This window comes from Lithobates pipiens, unplaced genomic scaffold, assembly GCF_037356315.1.
Source record: "Lithobates pipiens isolate NorthernLeopardFrog02 unplaced genomic scaffold, aLitPip1_a1.2 Scaffold_16, whole genome shotgun sequence".
Lineage (NCBI taxonomy): Eukaryota > Metazoa > Chordata > Amphibia > Anura > Ranidae > Lithobates > Lithobates pipiens.
Window position 1 is genome coordinate 526941469 of NW_027507748.1, and position 14904 is coordinate 526956372.

At 41.3% G+C, this 14904-nt stretch overlaps 1 protein-coding gene and 1 pseudogene across 1 annotated transcript in view; one reads left to right on the forward strand and one right to left on the reverse strand.

The window, feature by feature from the left end:
* Positions 1-14904, forward strand: part of CNMD (chondromodulin) — a 109078-nt gene that overhangs the window by 23948 nt on the left and 70226 nt on the right. The window lies entirely within an intron of this gene.
* Positions 10596-12834, reverse strand: LOC143981482 (elongation factor 1-alpha 1 pseudogene; annotated as a pseudogene).

Genomic DNA, 14904 nt, shown 5'->3' on the forward strand with positions numbered 1-14904 from the left:
GATCAGTGCGATTAAAAATGCACTGATTACTGTAAAAATTTCACTGGCAGTGAAGGGGTTAACCACTAAGGGGCAGTGTAGGAGTTAAGTGTGTGTTTTTTTTTACTGTTGGGGCGTGGCTTGGAATGTGACATCACTGATCGTCTTTCCCTATACAGGGAACAGACGATCAGTGACAGCCACACTAGGAAGCACGAGGAGTGGTTTGTTTACACTTACCTCTCCACATTCTTCAGCTCTGTGACCCGATCGCGGGATACTGGAGGCGATCGGGTCTGCGGGTCCCGCAGCCATGGTCACGGAGCTCAGGACTGGGTCGCGACTGGGTCCTTAAGTGGTTAAAGTGCTTTTTACCAATACTATTACTTTTGGCTTTTGGTATTTACAAATGCAACAATTTAGAAATTGGATGAAAGGTTTAGCACTTTTGAAAGATAAATAGTGCATTTTATATACAATATATAGATCAGACCAAAATGAGGGACACATGAGGAGGAACGAGGGACAGAGGGACATTGTTCCAAATCAGGGACAGTCCCTCAAAAGCAGGGGCAGTTGGGAGCTATGCCATTGACACTTCCTCCAGCTCCCTAACTGAAAATCTGTACCTCTATATGGACATAGACCTGGAGAAAAAAAGTTTGCAGAAGCCTGGCATTGCACCCATGATCCACCAATGGCAGGTGTAATGCTCTGAAGGCATAGAAAGAAAAATAAATGCACATTTTTTTTCCTGCAAACATATGTGACTTTATTTTCTTTTTTCCTTTTTTTTTTTTTTTTTTGTTATTTTTTGCAAGAGGTGGACTAACCCCTTTAAAAATGTAACAGCATGGGACATCTAAAGGGGCTGTTTGTTGCCCCTTAGTTAAGTCTTTTAAGAAACCCCTTCTGAGGAATTTACATTTCCAGAGTGATTTTGTCAGGGTCTGAACTTTCCAGTTGTTTACTACAAATATAGTGCTTTGTAGCTATAAATATTAATAACTCAGCATGGGCTATCAGGATATTGGGATATTACAGCATGTGACATTTTGTGTATGTGCAGATGCCTGATTTTCTATGAGCCTAAGGAGCATATATGCCACTTGAATAAGGCAGGACATGTGATTTGTGCAACGTTATGTCAGAGCTTGGGGTGACTCGCTGGGCAGATTAAGAATATATTACTTCTACATGTAGCTTTATTATTAAATCATGTATCCTCTTCTTTCTGTGCTGGTTTTCAGTTTGCTATGGTATGGTGAATTATTACATTAGCTTTTTAACTCTATGCTGTCTTTTATGATCATTTATCTGTAGGAAGCCTTGGCTTTATCTGAGACAATAAATATGAATATGACATTTGTTAATTCTTTTCAGAAAGGGAAGAATTCCCTCTTTACTGCAGTAACGGCATATTTACATGGATCAATAATCTAGCCATTTAAGAATGTGTTCAATAAGCTCCAGTAGAAGGTTTTATATGGATGTATCTTCCGGGGTAGCTATCTTCATTTACGTTCATATTTCTTTACAGTAAACTGATTTTATGGCTTGATATATGGCCAAGGACATGGAAAGGTAAAGAAAATGGAGTATCATCAAGACAAACAGAGTTGATTTTGGGGCCCACCTTGTTGGGCGCATAGATAAATTTAGTGGCCACCAAGCATAACACATTCAAAGCTAATTGACAGCTGATGCTACATATGCTTTATTTTATCATCCAGAAATGTCTGCTCATGGTTACCATAGAGAGCAATTGGTGAGAACTCTATGGCAGACCCTTGTACACAGTTTGAGTGGAAGGCTGGAAGTATATCTATTTAGACCTGACATCTAAAAATAAGTCTGTACTAGTTCCAGCCAAAGTAGACTGATATCACCATTAAAAGTGGCCATGTCACTTTTAGTAGCATTTGACAATTTTTATTTTTTACACCTCTAAATGTTAGTGTTAGCCTATGTGTCCATGCACACATAGTGGATTCTCATTTCTGCCTGTAAACGCCTGCCAGTGTGGTCAGAAATGCTTGACTTGCTTAAAGTGTTTGTTAAGTCGAATATGTTATTCACTGCCAGCCCCTCTATTAGAGGCCCGAGTGAGTGACTACCGCCTTAAAAATAACCCGCTTGATCTCCTTCAATCTGGATTTTGCCCTCAGAGAGAAACTGCTCTTTTAAAACTCACAAATTGCCTACTAACTGCAAAAACCAACGGACACTATTCTGTACTCCTACTTTCAGCTGCCTTTGACACGGTTGACCACCCTCTCCTCCTCAAAAAACTTTACTCCCTTGGTCTCCGTGACTGTGCTCTTCAGTGGCTCTCATCCTACCTATCCCAAGGCACCTTCAGTGTCACTTACAATTCTACTTCCTCCACTCCTCTTCCCTTCTCTGTCTGGGTTCTCCAAGGTTCTGTTCTTAGACCTCTTTTATTTTCAATCTACATCTCTTTCCTGGGTCAGCTGATAGCCACTCATGGCTTTCAATATCATTTCTACGTTCACGACACACAAATCTATCTCTCCACCCCTCAACTCACTCCATCAGTCTCCTCACACATCACTAACTTACTAACAGACATATCTGTATGGATCTCACACCACTTCCTCAAACTCAACTTGTCCAAAACTGAACTTATAATAATATTTCCTCTCCCACATGCCTCTTCCCCTGACTTTTCTGTCAAGAGCAATAGCACAACTATCCACCCATCCCCACGCCATGTCAGGGTGCTAGGTGTTATCCTGGACTCTGAACTCTCCTTTTGGCCCCACATCCAATCACTTTCCAAAGCTTGCCGCTTCAACCTCCGAAACATCTCTAAACTGCGTCCCTTTCTAACCAATGAAACCACAAAGCTCCTGATTCACTCCCTGGTTATCTCTTACCTTGATTACTGCAAGTCCCTCCTCATTGGCTTACCTTTAAATAGACTATCCCCCCTTCAGTCCATCATGAAAGCTGCTGCCAGACTCATCCACCTTACAAACTGCACAGTGTTTGCTACCCCTCTCTGCCAATCCCTCCATTGGCTGCCACTTGCCCAACAAATTAAATTCAGAATACTAACACTTACTTACAAAGCCATCCACAATTCTGCCCCCAGCTACATCACTAGCCTGGTCTCAAAATACCAACCTAATCGCCCTCTTCGTTCCTCCCAAGAACTCCTGCTCTCTAGCTCCCTCATCACCTCCTCCCATATCCGCCAACAGGACTTCTCCCGTGCCTTGCCCATCCTTTGGAATTCACTACCCTAATCTGCCAGAATGTCTCCAAATTTATCCACTTTAGGCGATCCCTGAAAACTTTCCTCTTGAGAGAAGCCTATCCTGCCTCCATCTAAAAACTGCACTATTTTCTCCATGAGCTCATCCCCCACAGCTATTACCCTTTTGTATAACTTGACTCTCCCTCCTAGATTGTAGGCTCTAACGAGCAGGGCCCTCTGATTTCCCCTGTCTCGAATTGTATTGTATTGTAATGTCTGCCCTAATGTTGTAAAGCACTGCATAAACTGTCGGCGCTATATAAATCCTGTATAATAATAATAATAATAATAATAATAATAAATCTTGTGGCCATCAGTGCAAAATGCGCTGCAATATGCAACCTTAAAAATCATGTGAAGCCTGTCCCCCAAAAAGGAGCAGGAGCTTATTTTAGGTGACATAAATGCATAGGGCAACCCATTGAAGTGAATTGACCTGCATGCAGAATCGCATGAAAATCACTCACATAAAACTGCGAGCGGGAACATGAGTTCTAGTTATGCAAAGTGTGAGTGGGATCCAAGGATATTGCTTAGTGTTACATTAAAGAAAAAGATAGGTTATTATGGAGTTACACTCTAATTTATCAAGTGTATTTGGTTCTTGGACTATGAGAGAACCTTTGTGAATTGAAAAAAAAAAAAAAATCCATTATTTGAACAGTTATTCCAATGTCTGATGTATTCTGCTGATGGCGTGTAGCTGGACGTGTCCCTTTGCATGTTTTTCAACTAGCTGCTCCTTTCCAGGGACAAGCTGGCTATGTTTTCCTCTGAACATATGTTTGAAATGATGTTGTCACCTATTTATTAGAAGTGTCAGAAGAGGTATGCCATATAAGTGGTTTCAGCACCTTCTCGGCAATATGGTGGCAAGCTCTGAATGTGTTAATGGACTGATACACCCTGAAAGAACTTGGGTAGAGTACAAGATAACAAACTGATAATTCACTTGTATCAGCCATGAGGGAGGGCCTACAGCTTCTGTGTGATTTATGAGCCCCGGGATTAAACTTCCACTTCAATTACACATCACAAACAAGATGCACTTGGAGCTATATTTGTGAGATGTCAGCTAAAATGGAATTATATTTTTCTGATGACAACCAGAAGCACTCAGCATCCCATTTTTGCTTCTGTTGCTGTTTATCAAGTGTGAATATAAAATCCAGTTTCTACTTGTGTTGTTTAGGCTACAGGATATGCCCTTATGGGTATAGCAAATGCGAGAGGAAGCACGGCATAAATATGGGATTACCTAGCAGCACATCATTGTAATGTACAGCTTTTTAAATAGGACTCTCACCATCCTTTGCTGGGCTGTCACTTCAATGTGCAAGATGAGAGCAATCTGAAGAAATGACAGTTATAATTCTGGAGTCCCATTTTTCTTCATTCCGGTCACACAAGCAATATAGACACCGTAATAATAAGCCACCAAGCTGATAATTCCGTGGCAGAGTAAATGGCCTATTTTGACTCATTTACAGAAAAGTGACATTCCAGATTGTACCTTTGCTCCATTAGGCCCTGGCAAAAGCAGTGTTATTGGCTTCTATATTTAGTATAGAATGTTCGAACATGGCTGGAAGCCGTAGTTAGAATTGCCCCCCGTGGCCCCCCCCAAATTCTCCTTAATATAAGGGGGATGGATAGCTGTTAAGATATCTTTTAACTCTTCAGGTGTATGTTCCAATGTACCATCTCAACCCACGGTTTCAGCACTTATAACAGGTAATACTTTTAAAACTGCCAGTCTCTTACTACATTGCATAGGCCTGAAATAATAGGAATTACTGGTTTATGTATCACCAAATGTTTTAGAAGTATAAAGGCATGAATGATTCTATAGAGTTTAAACGTTATGACGTACAGTACGGCACACCTCCCAACTTTTTGATATGGGAATTGAGGGACGCATATCAGCAAAAGTATGCAGGTATAGGACACACCCCATTGAACAAGCCCCCTTAAAGGAGAATTGTACAAAAAAAAAAAAGATTGGTTAAATCCACAAGTGCTTTTTACCACTACTATTCCTTCATATTGGCTTTTGGAATTTACAAATGCAGCAATTTAGAAATTGGATGAAAGGTTTAGCACTGAGAAACACTTTTTGATAGATAAAAATTGCATTTTATATACTTCTATATAGATCAGACCAAAATGAGGGACAAATGAGGAGGAATGAGGGACAGAGGGACATTGCTCCAAGTCAGGGACAGTCCCTCCAAATCAGGGACAGTTGGGAGATATGGTACAGCGCTTGTAAATCAGCATAAACTTCATCAACAGACACAGATCAATTAGGTGTATTCAGTAAGCAAAGCAGTGTGTTGTTCACAGGGGAGTACTAAAGCATAGGCCCATGGAAAGCCATGTTTACCCGCAGGGATGTCAGATTGGGAACAGCGTCTGTGTCTGTGCACAACTTCACATCAGGACATGGAAATTTTACAGAATCACCTGAATAATGACCTGAATAAAATAAAGGAGTGTGCAGAAAAATGGCAAATTAGGTTTAATGTGGAGAAATGTAAGAATGGGAGAACCGCTGGGAGAATCAAGGATGGAGAAGGATCTAGGTTTCCTAGTAGATGACAGATTGAGCAAAAGCATGCAATGTCAAGCTGCAGCTACCAAAGCCTGCAGAATATTAGCATGCATAAAAAAAGGGATACTCCAGGGATAACACAATAATCCTGCCACTTTATAAAACACTGGTTAGACCATATTTGGAGTATTCTGTCCTGTTCTGGTCACCAGTCCTCAGAAGGGATGTGCTGGAGCTGGAGAGAGTCCAAAGAAGGGCAACAAAACTAGTAAGGGGACTGGAGGACCTTAATTACGAGGAACAACTGCAAACACTAAATTTATCCTCGATGGAGAAGCAACACTTGAGAGGGGGCATGATATCGATCTACAAAAACCTCAATGGGGATCCCAACATAGAAAATAAGTATTCAGTCTCAGGGAGGGTAAGAGGACACGTGGCCACACAATGAGACTGGAGGAGAAGCGGTTTAACCTTAACCCCCCTGGCGGTTTTCACAAGTCTGGCTCGGGGTGAAAATTCAGAACCAAAAGCGGTAACCCCCGAGCCAGACTCGGGATCGCATCGCTGGATCCAGGATAAGTTTACTTACCTTGTCCCCTGGATCCAGCGATGTCCCCCCGCACAATGTATCACATCGCCGGGCTCTGTTCCCTGCGAGTGTTGCGACGCACGGGGACGGAGAACGGCGCCAAATTCAAAGTAAAACACACACATTACATACAGTATAATGTCATTTTACAGATTACATTGCTGTATGTAATTATTTCACATCCCCTTTGTCCCTAGTGGTCTGCCCAGTGTCATGCATGCAGTTTTATATTATTAAAAACTGTTCTTTATGCCTGGAAACTGGAGATTGTCCATAGCAACCAAAACTGTCCCTTTACATCAAAAATGGGTTTAGACCAGCTAGAAAACAGCGATAATAAATTAGAATCACTCGCAGAATTGAGCGATAGTGATTTCTGGGGAGATCCGTCATCAAATACTGAAAAGTAATAACAATGACAATTCTGCAACTTAGCAAATTTCTGTGTTTTTGATTTGATTACATTATTGAATCATTTTTATTATTATTATATTATTATTTGGTATAATTATTTATAATTATTTATTATATTATAATTTATGATTTCATTTTTCAAACTTTATCATACCTGGGATGTCTACTAGACTCTGGTTTGGACAGATTTAAGTGAGTTATTCCTAAGAATAACAGGTCTACAATCTAAAACGCCAAATTTCCATGCAAAATAATGGTATCGCTTTCAGCACCTAAAATCTGAAATAATCATACCGCCAGGACAGTTAAACTGCCCAGGTTTTTTTTCACTGTCAAGGCAATAAGGATGTGGAACTCTGTTCCACAATTTGTGGTGGCTGCGGGGCATATGGATATTTTTAAAAGACTCTTGGATATATATCTTAAAGAACATAACATACAGGGAAATGGGAAATAATTATAGACACTGATACACGTACACCAACACAGGTTGAACTGGATTGACTATTGTCTTTTTTTAGCCTTACCTACTATGTAACTATGTAACCTGTGCTTCCCCAAGTGCTTTAGTGCTAAATGGAGGTGCTAGTGCTAGTAGTAAATGGAGGTATGCCCTTCACATTGCATCCTGCTTTAAACTTCTCAGCAATTATATCCCTGACCTGTCTGGTGCTTTCCTTGGCCTTCATGATGCTGTTTGTCCACTAAGGTTCTCTATCAAACCGCTAAGGGCTTCACAGAACAGCTGTATTTATACTGAGATTAAAGTACACACAGGTGGACTCCATTTACTAATTAGATGACGTCTGAAGGAAATTGGTTCCACTAGATTTTAGTTAGGGGTATCAGGGTAAACGGGGCTGAATACAAATGCATGCCCCACTTTTCAGATATTTATTTGTATACATTTTTTAAAACCATTATTTTCCTTCCACTTCACAATTATGCAGCACTTTGTGTTGGTCTGTCACATAAAATTCCATTAAAATACATTTATGTTTTTGGTAGTAACATGAAAAAATTTGGAAAATTTCAAGGGATATGAATACTTTTTCAAGGCATTGTAGATTGTGTATGGCCTAACCCACAGGATGGATTGGAATTGATTGATTTGCAATCAGATCAATAAAGTGATTCTTTGTAAATGGTTGCTAAGGGCTATTTCCGGTTGCATATTGGTATTGCTTTTTGCATTGCCTTGGTAAAAGCAAAATTAAACTTTCTTTTTGGGCTTTTTTTCCCCCTTTATTTTCACTGGTGATCCAGCCAGTAAATATGTTATTTTTCAATTTTAACAGACAAAAGCTGTCTAGCAAAAGTAACAGAGGATTGAGACAAACCATCTAAAGCCTTTTGTCTGAAAATCGTTGGCAAGGAACTTGTCTTGCATACAAACGGCAAGAAATTGTCGGCCAACAAACACGAACGTAGGGACGTACTATGTTTTTTTTTAGCTCTTTAGCGCCACCCTTTGGGCTCCTGCTAATGTTGTGTTATTAGAAGTTTGGTGTCTGTTGATTAGCACTTTTTTAATTTTGTGCTTTTCATTTTGCACTTTTCATTTCGCGCTTTTCAGTTTGTTTCTGAATGGCCGTTCGTCAACCAGCTATGTTGTGAAATAAGAGGAGATAACGTGTTATTTATTATTGACCTTGGAGTTATTGCTTTGACCCAAGTCCAGTCCAGAAACAGGAGAAGGAGGAGTTCTTGGACCAAAATTTGGTTGCTTTATGAATCATGACCAATTATGTCCTATGCCTTTGCTACGGGAGCTCCAAGAGAATAATCCAGATGATTTTCGGAATTATCTCAGGATGACGGACCCCTGCTTTCACCAACTCTTGGCATTGCTGACCCCCAATATTAAGAAGCAGGACACATGCATGAGGCTTTTATTTTATTTTTTGGTTCAAAAATGATTTGATTTGGTATATTTTCTATATTTTTGGATGCATAGAATGCACTTTTTTGTTACGTTTTATTGGCAGATAGCATGTCTAATTTTATTTTTTTGTACCCAATGGAAAGCACTAGGGAGAAGGGACACTGCTCCATTGCCCAAGCCAAGAGAGAGAGTTTTCATTTGTTTAATGCACAATAAAAAAAATTGTGGAGAATAATACTTGGCTATGTGTTTTACTTCAAATGACTGTTTGGGAGTCGGCAGTTACATTTTAAAAAATACAATGTAAAATTAACAAGGGACACCAACATAGTCATATCTTTGATCTTAAAAACTATGGGATAATGGTGTTGTGGTAACTTGCACCAAAAAAATTAATAAAAAAAAACAGGCATAATAATATTATTCTTGATATCACTAGAATAAAAAACCTTTGAAAATTTGTTTGCCATAACTCCATCAGTATCACCAGCAAAGTAGCTTAATTTGCCATGTCACGGATGTTAATTCTCCATTACAAACGCTAGTTTACAAGACCGACCACTTCTGTCTCATCCTTGCTTCCGAGGCATGCATGTTTGTACTTTGGACTTTTGTCCAACAGACCTGTGTACACACGCTCGGAAAATCCGACAACATACATTTGTCCACGGAAAATTTTAAAGCCTGCCATCCAACATGTGTCTGTGGAAAATGCAACAACAATTATCTGATGAAGTGTACAAGCGGTCCGATTTTCCGCCAACAGCCTGACATCACACAATTCCCGTCAGAAAATCAAATCGTGTGCACGAGGCTTAAGACAACATTCACACAGGTATTTTTTCCCGATGCAAATAGCAGTAGCAGCAGCAATCCACTGATTCCTGCTGGTATTTTTGACACCAGTGGGCAGCTATTTGTAGCTGTATGCACAGCCAGTGATTGCTCGCTGCTGGACACGTAGGACAAGTAGGGGACTTTTGTACCATTTCCTGAGAATATTAATGTCAAAACTTAATGAAGTTCTAAACCATCCCAATAAGTATTGGGTTCAAACTACATATAGAAAGAGGTGGAGGGAAAGAATGAAATCAGAATTGAGGAAAAAAGAAAGGAGAAGGAGAGGAATTCAAGAGGGACAGCCCAGAGCTCATTTAGGGAACCAAAATGTGACGGATCCACGGGTCCCATATCTTATAAAAATTTTTAGAGTTATTATGGGGTGTGTGAGTGAGATTTTTATTAACCATAATCCAGTTGACTTTATTTTTAACATAATCCAGAGGAATAATCAGTTGTTTCCAACTTTGCCGGGCCACTGTAATCCTTGCTCCGAACAGTATATATGTGATTAATTTAGTTGATTTCCTGGGCACCTCTTCGGGTGGTCTATGGAATAAGGCCACCTCTGGGGATCTACGCATGTTCACCCCTGTCACCAAAATTATTAAATTAAATACTCTAATCCAAAACCTAATCACCAGGGGGCACTGCCACCAAATATGGGGCATTGTCCCCAACTGACCACAATGTCAAAAACAGTTAGGTGATGTGGGTGGATGCATTTTAGCTACACGAGTTGTGACCAGGTACCAACGCAACAGTGTTTTATAGTAGGCCTCAATTAGCGTGCTATTGATAGAGATTTTGGATACATTTTAGGCAATATCCTGCCATTCAGACAGATCAAAAGTAAGATTCAGGTCTTTTTCCCATTAATTCATATAGGAGAGTTTTGAAGTTTTTCCCATTTAAAGCGGAACTAAAAGGAGGATGCTCATCTTCCCAACGTTTCATCATTGGCGCCAGCATCTTCTCCTGTGTACTGGGTTTTAGTCATCATTATTGGCCAGTGGACAATTATGTCACTCCTTCACATGTGCAGGAGCTAGTCATCCCTGCACACAGGATCGGCCTGACCATTGTAAGCTGAGCTGTGGTGGTTACTGGACTTTGTGATTTTGCCAGCACCTGCTCCCTTCTTTTCGACAACAGCAACAGTCTTCCTCAAGTCACACACAGCCAAGTGAATAAATGGAGGATAGTTAGAGAAGCATTCCTCACACGTGAACTTACCAGGAACCATGTCAACAATGGCAGCATCACCAGACTTTAAGGACTTGTATTTCTCCTAGTTTCTTACCAGAAAGATGGTAAATCTTCTCCTTTAGGCCTGGTTGACACCTATGTATTTTTTTGTGCATTTTCAATTTTTCAGAAACACACTACAGTCCAGTTAACACAGTTTCCTATGGGACATGTTCACATCTGTGCATTTTATGGAAAGGACCAGGGACTTTACTCTAGTGTTTGGTTCCATAGACTTCAATGGATAAAAAGGTGTATTGAAAAACGCAACATGCACCCGGAATATGCAAACTGCAAACTGCATAGGTGTGAACCAGGCCTCAGCTCATCAAACTTGCAGGCAATGAGAGCAGTATGGCAGTCCAGCACAGACGCATAGCCAGCACTGATCTGTCCTGGGTGGTTTAGGATAACGACCTGTGTAGTGAATCCACTAGCTTACAATGGTGGATCTTTCTTACTATCACCAGTTACCACAATGGATAGCCTTCACGGAAATGTTCTTTATGAAACCACTGGTGTCACCGGCAAAGCCTCACTCGAAGCATCATGGTGCTTTTTCACAGACTTGAATTCAATTGATGCATTGACTAGAGCAAAGGTAGTAGCCACCATACTTGGCTTCAGGAAATACCAGTTTCAACATGACCAACTGGTACTGTACCAATACCACCAATCCTGTATATGTCTTGCAGAGGCAGACAAAGAGGCTTGTCAGTAGAGCAGCTAGGTGACAAAATGCAGTCAAGAGCTTTCAGAGTGGTTCCACAGATTTTTCCCTCCTTGATGCTTCATACCTTGAACCACATGGCATGTTGGCACTGTTCCAACCAGAAATGGGCACAAAGGCAATGGTATTTGTGTTGTAACCAGTTTGCTTGATGTAAGTGCTGGCTTCCTTAGCAGTTTCCTCTTAGCTCTTCTGACTGTATGGTAGCTCAGAGGAATTTTGTTAAAGGGATCGTAAAGTCTCATGGTTTTTCACCTTAATGCATTCTATGCATTAAGGTGAAAAACCTTCTTTGCTGCAGCTGCCCCCAAAGCCCCCCCTTTTTCTTACCTGAGCCCGATCCGATCCAACGATGTGCACAAGCCCAGTGACTCCTAGGCTCTGAGAAAGAAGGTACTCCTTTGAAACGCATCAGCCAGCAGTGGCCCTGATATCCTCTATGTCACCATCTGGAGCCTGTTGATTTCAGGACTAATCGCCACAATCAGGTGACTTTTACAAGTGATATTTCTTCACGTATTTGTGAGTAGTGTTTCTCAATAGATTTGCTTGGGGTAATGCACAAGGCTGGTGCTCCCTCTTTTCTTTACTCTTTCTACTCCAGCCACTGTCTCTGTCCTCAATGGATAGATTGATAGCAGCGGGAGCCACTGGCTCCCACTACTGTCAATCAAATTCAGTGACACGAGATCGGGGGCGGGGAAGAGTGCCGATGTCTTTGTCAAGGGCTCTCCGTGGGGGCACCGGATGAGGGGGAGGAGCTAGGAGTGCCATCGGGGCTGCTCTGTGCAAAACTCTTGCACAGAGCAGATAAGTATAACGTGTTTGTTATTTTTATTTTAAAAAAGTTAACCTTTACAACCCCTTTAACACCAACAGTAAGCTGTTTCACACCCAGAGTGTAGGCCAAAAGCGCATGTCCACAAGTTTGTCCATTATTGGGAATACCAGCCTCAGACTCACCAGCATAACCAATAACCACAGCGCAGTCAGCCAACCAAGTGCCAATGATCATGTTCTTGATGAAGCCAGGGACATCAATAATTGTGACATAGTACTTGCTGGTCTCAAATTTCCACAGGGAAATGTTGAGGGTAATACCATGTTCATGCTGTACATTCAGTTTGTCCAAGACCCAAGCATATTTGAAGGAGCCCTTTCCCATCTTAATACCTTCCTTCGCAACTTTTTCAATGGTACATTTGTTGATAACCCCACATTTGTCAATGAGATGTCCAGTTGCTTTGGACTCGCCAGAATCTATGTGTCCAATGAAGAGGATGTTGATGTGTTTCTCTTCCTTCCCCATTGTGGACTTTTAGATATTGGTGATGGACACCTTGTAAATTAGCTGCAGACCCGGTGAGGAAGAGCACATTGCATTGATTTTGACAAATTTTGTTGCCAATTTTGACTTTGTTGCGGTGAAGAAATATCTGTTTGCTTCAGCAGACTGATCGCATACTATTCATTCTGAATGGGAGTGACCTTTTCATTATTATTTGCAGATGCACTTGTTGTGTACTAATGAGGAAACTTGCTGTGTCAGCAATCTTTTAGAAGTGATGAACCCTTTGGGAGCATATCACCAAAAATGAAAATTTTACTGCAGTATGTCTGTAATCTGACTTGTATTAGAGAAGACCTCTGGGAAAATTATTGAGCCAATCACACAAGCAGGAAATGACATTCCTGGGGGTGTTCCGTACAACATTGATGTACGGAATGCCGTATTGCAGTGAATTGTACAGAAAATTACAGCACTGCAGATTGAAAAGAAAAAGTAATTTATACTAACATTCAATTACAATATGGCTCATGTAGCAATTATATATGCAATATTATTTTTCTTAATTATTTTTTTCTCAAGAAAGTGGAGTTATTCTTTACATTTTGAATACCAAAAAAGTATGCAGATATCGACTTCTAACTTTTTTTCTCTGATTTTTCTGATCTGTATAGCTGTTTCAGGTCAATGACTCAGAAATTATTGAAGTCATTGAGTGGACATAATAGCCAGGCAACTAGCATCTACAGAAATAGGTCAGCAATAACAGCCCCTTTACAGCACAGCCGAGCAGGACGCTAGCAATTATGTCTGTCCTCCTTCCTTATACAGTATAGTTAAAAACTTTACACATATACAGTAGTTCATAGTTTAAACATTGGTAGCGTGTATTGATAAACTAGTGTTTAGTTGTTAGGAGCATGGCAAAACAGAACCGGGTTTTCATCATTAGGCTGCATTCACACCTGAGAAGAGCGAGCTATAAGACCATTTTTGTTGTACCCAATGGAAAGCACTGGGGAGAAGGGAGACTGCTCCATTGCCCCCAGCCAAGAGAGAGAGAGAGACTGCTCCATTGCCCCAGCCCAGAGAGAGAGTGAGACTACACCATTGCTCCCAGACTGAGAGAGAGACCTCTCCATTGCCCCAGCCCAGAGAGAGGCTGCTCAGTTGCCTTGAGACCAAGAGACACTGCTCCGTTGCCCCCAGCCAAGAGAGAGAGAGAGACTGCTCCATTGCCCCCAGCCAAGAGAGAGAGAGAGAGAGACTGCTCCATTGCCCCAGCCCAGAGAGAGAGTGAGACTACACCATTGCTCCCAGACTGAGAGAGAGACCTCTCCATTGCCCCAGCCCAGAGAGAGGCTGCTCAGTTGCCTTGAGACCGAGAGACACTGCTCCGTTGCCCCCAGCGCAGAGAGAGAGACTGATGCATTTCCTCAAGACTGAGAAAGACTGCTTAATTACCCCCAGTCCAGAGAGAGAGGCTGCTCCATTGCCCACAGAGAGAGACTGCTCCATTCCTTGCCCCCAGACTGAGAGAGACTGCACCATTTATTGCCCACAGCAGGCAGAGACTGCTCCACTTATTGCCTGCAGCAGGCAGAGACTTGTGAGAAACAGAAATCTGCGCTTAGGAAAAAAACGGACAACTGCAGCCTCCCTAATAAGATTGACCTGTCTTATTCACGAAAGCCTCAATTACGTTTCTTTCTCTCCAACACCCCCCCCCCCCCCCCAAATTCCCCCTCCCCTTTGTTCCCTAATGTATTTGTATTGTCAAATGATTTGTGCATAGCGAGGAGTGTTTGCCGCCCTATTTTGTGTTGCTCATAAAAACCTTTCTAAATAAGAACTACTGTTACAGAAGCTGATTGGCAATAATGCACAGTTGAACCATTTTGCTCTCTCCAGTTTTAGTAAATCAACCCCTGTGCATAGAAGTAAAAAAACAAAAACTGGGTGGCGGTCACACAAGTTGGATTGTAGTGGAAAGCCTACTTTACTGGCCACATACTTGTTCTGGGTCAGCAACTCAGAAAGTACTGAAAATAGAGATAACTAGAAAACTAGAATCTTCGTAAGGAAGTCAAC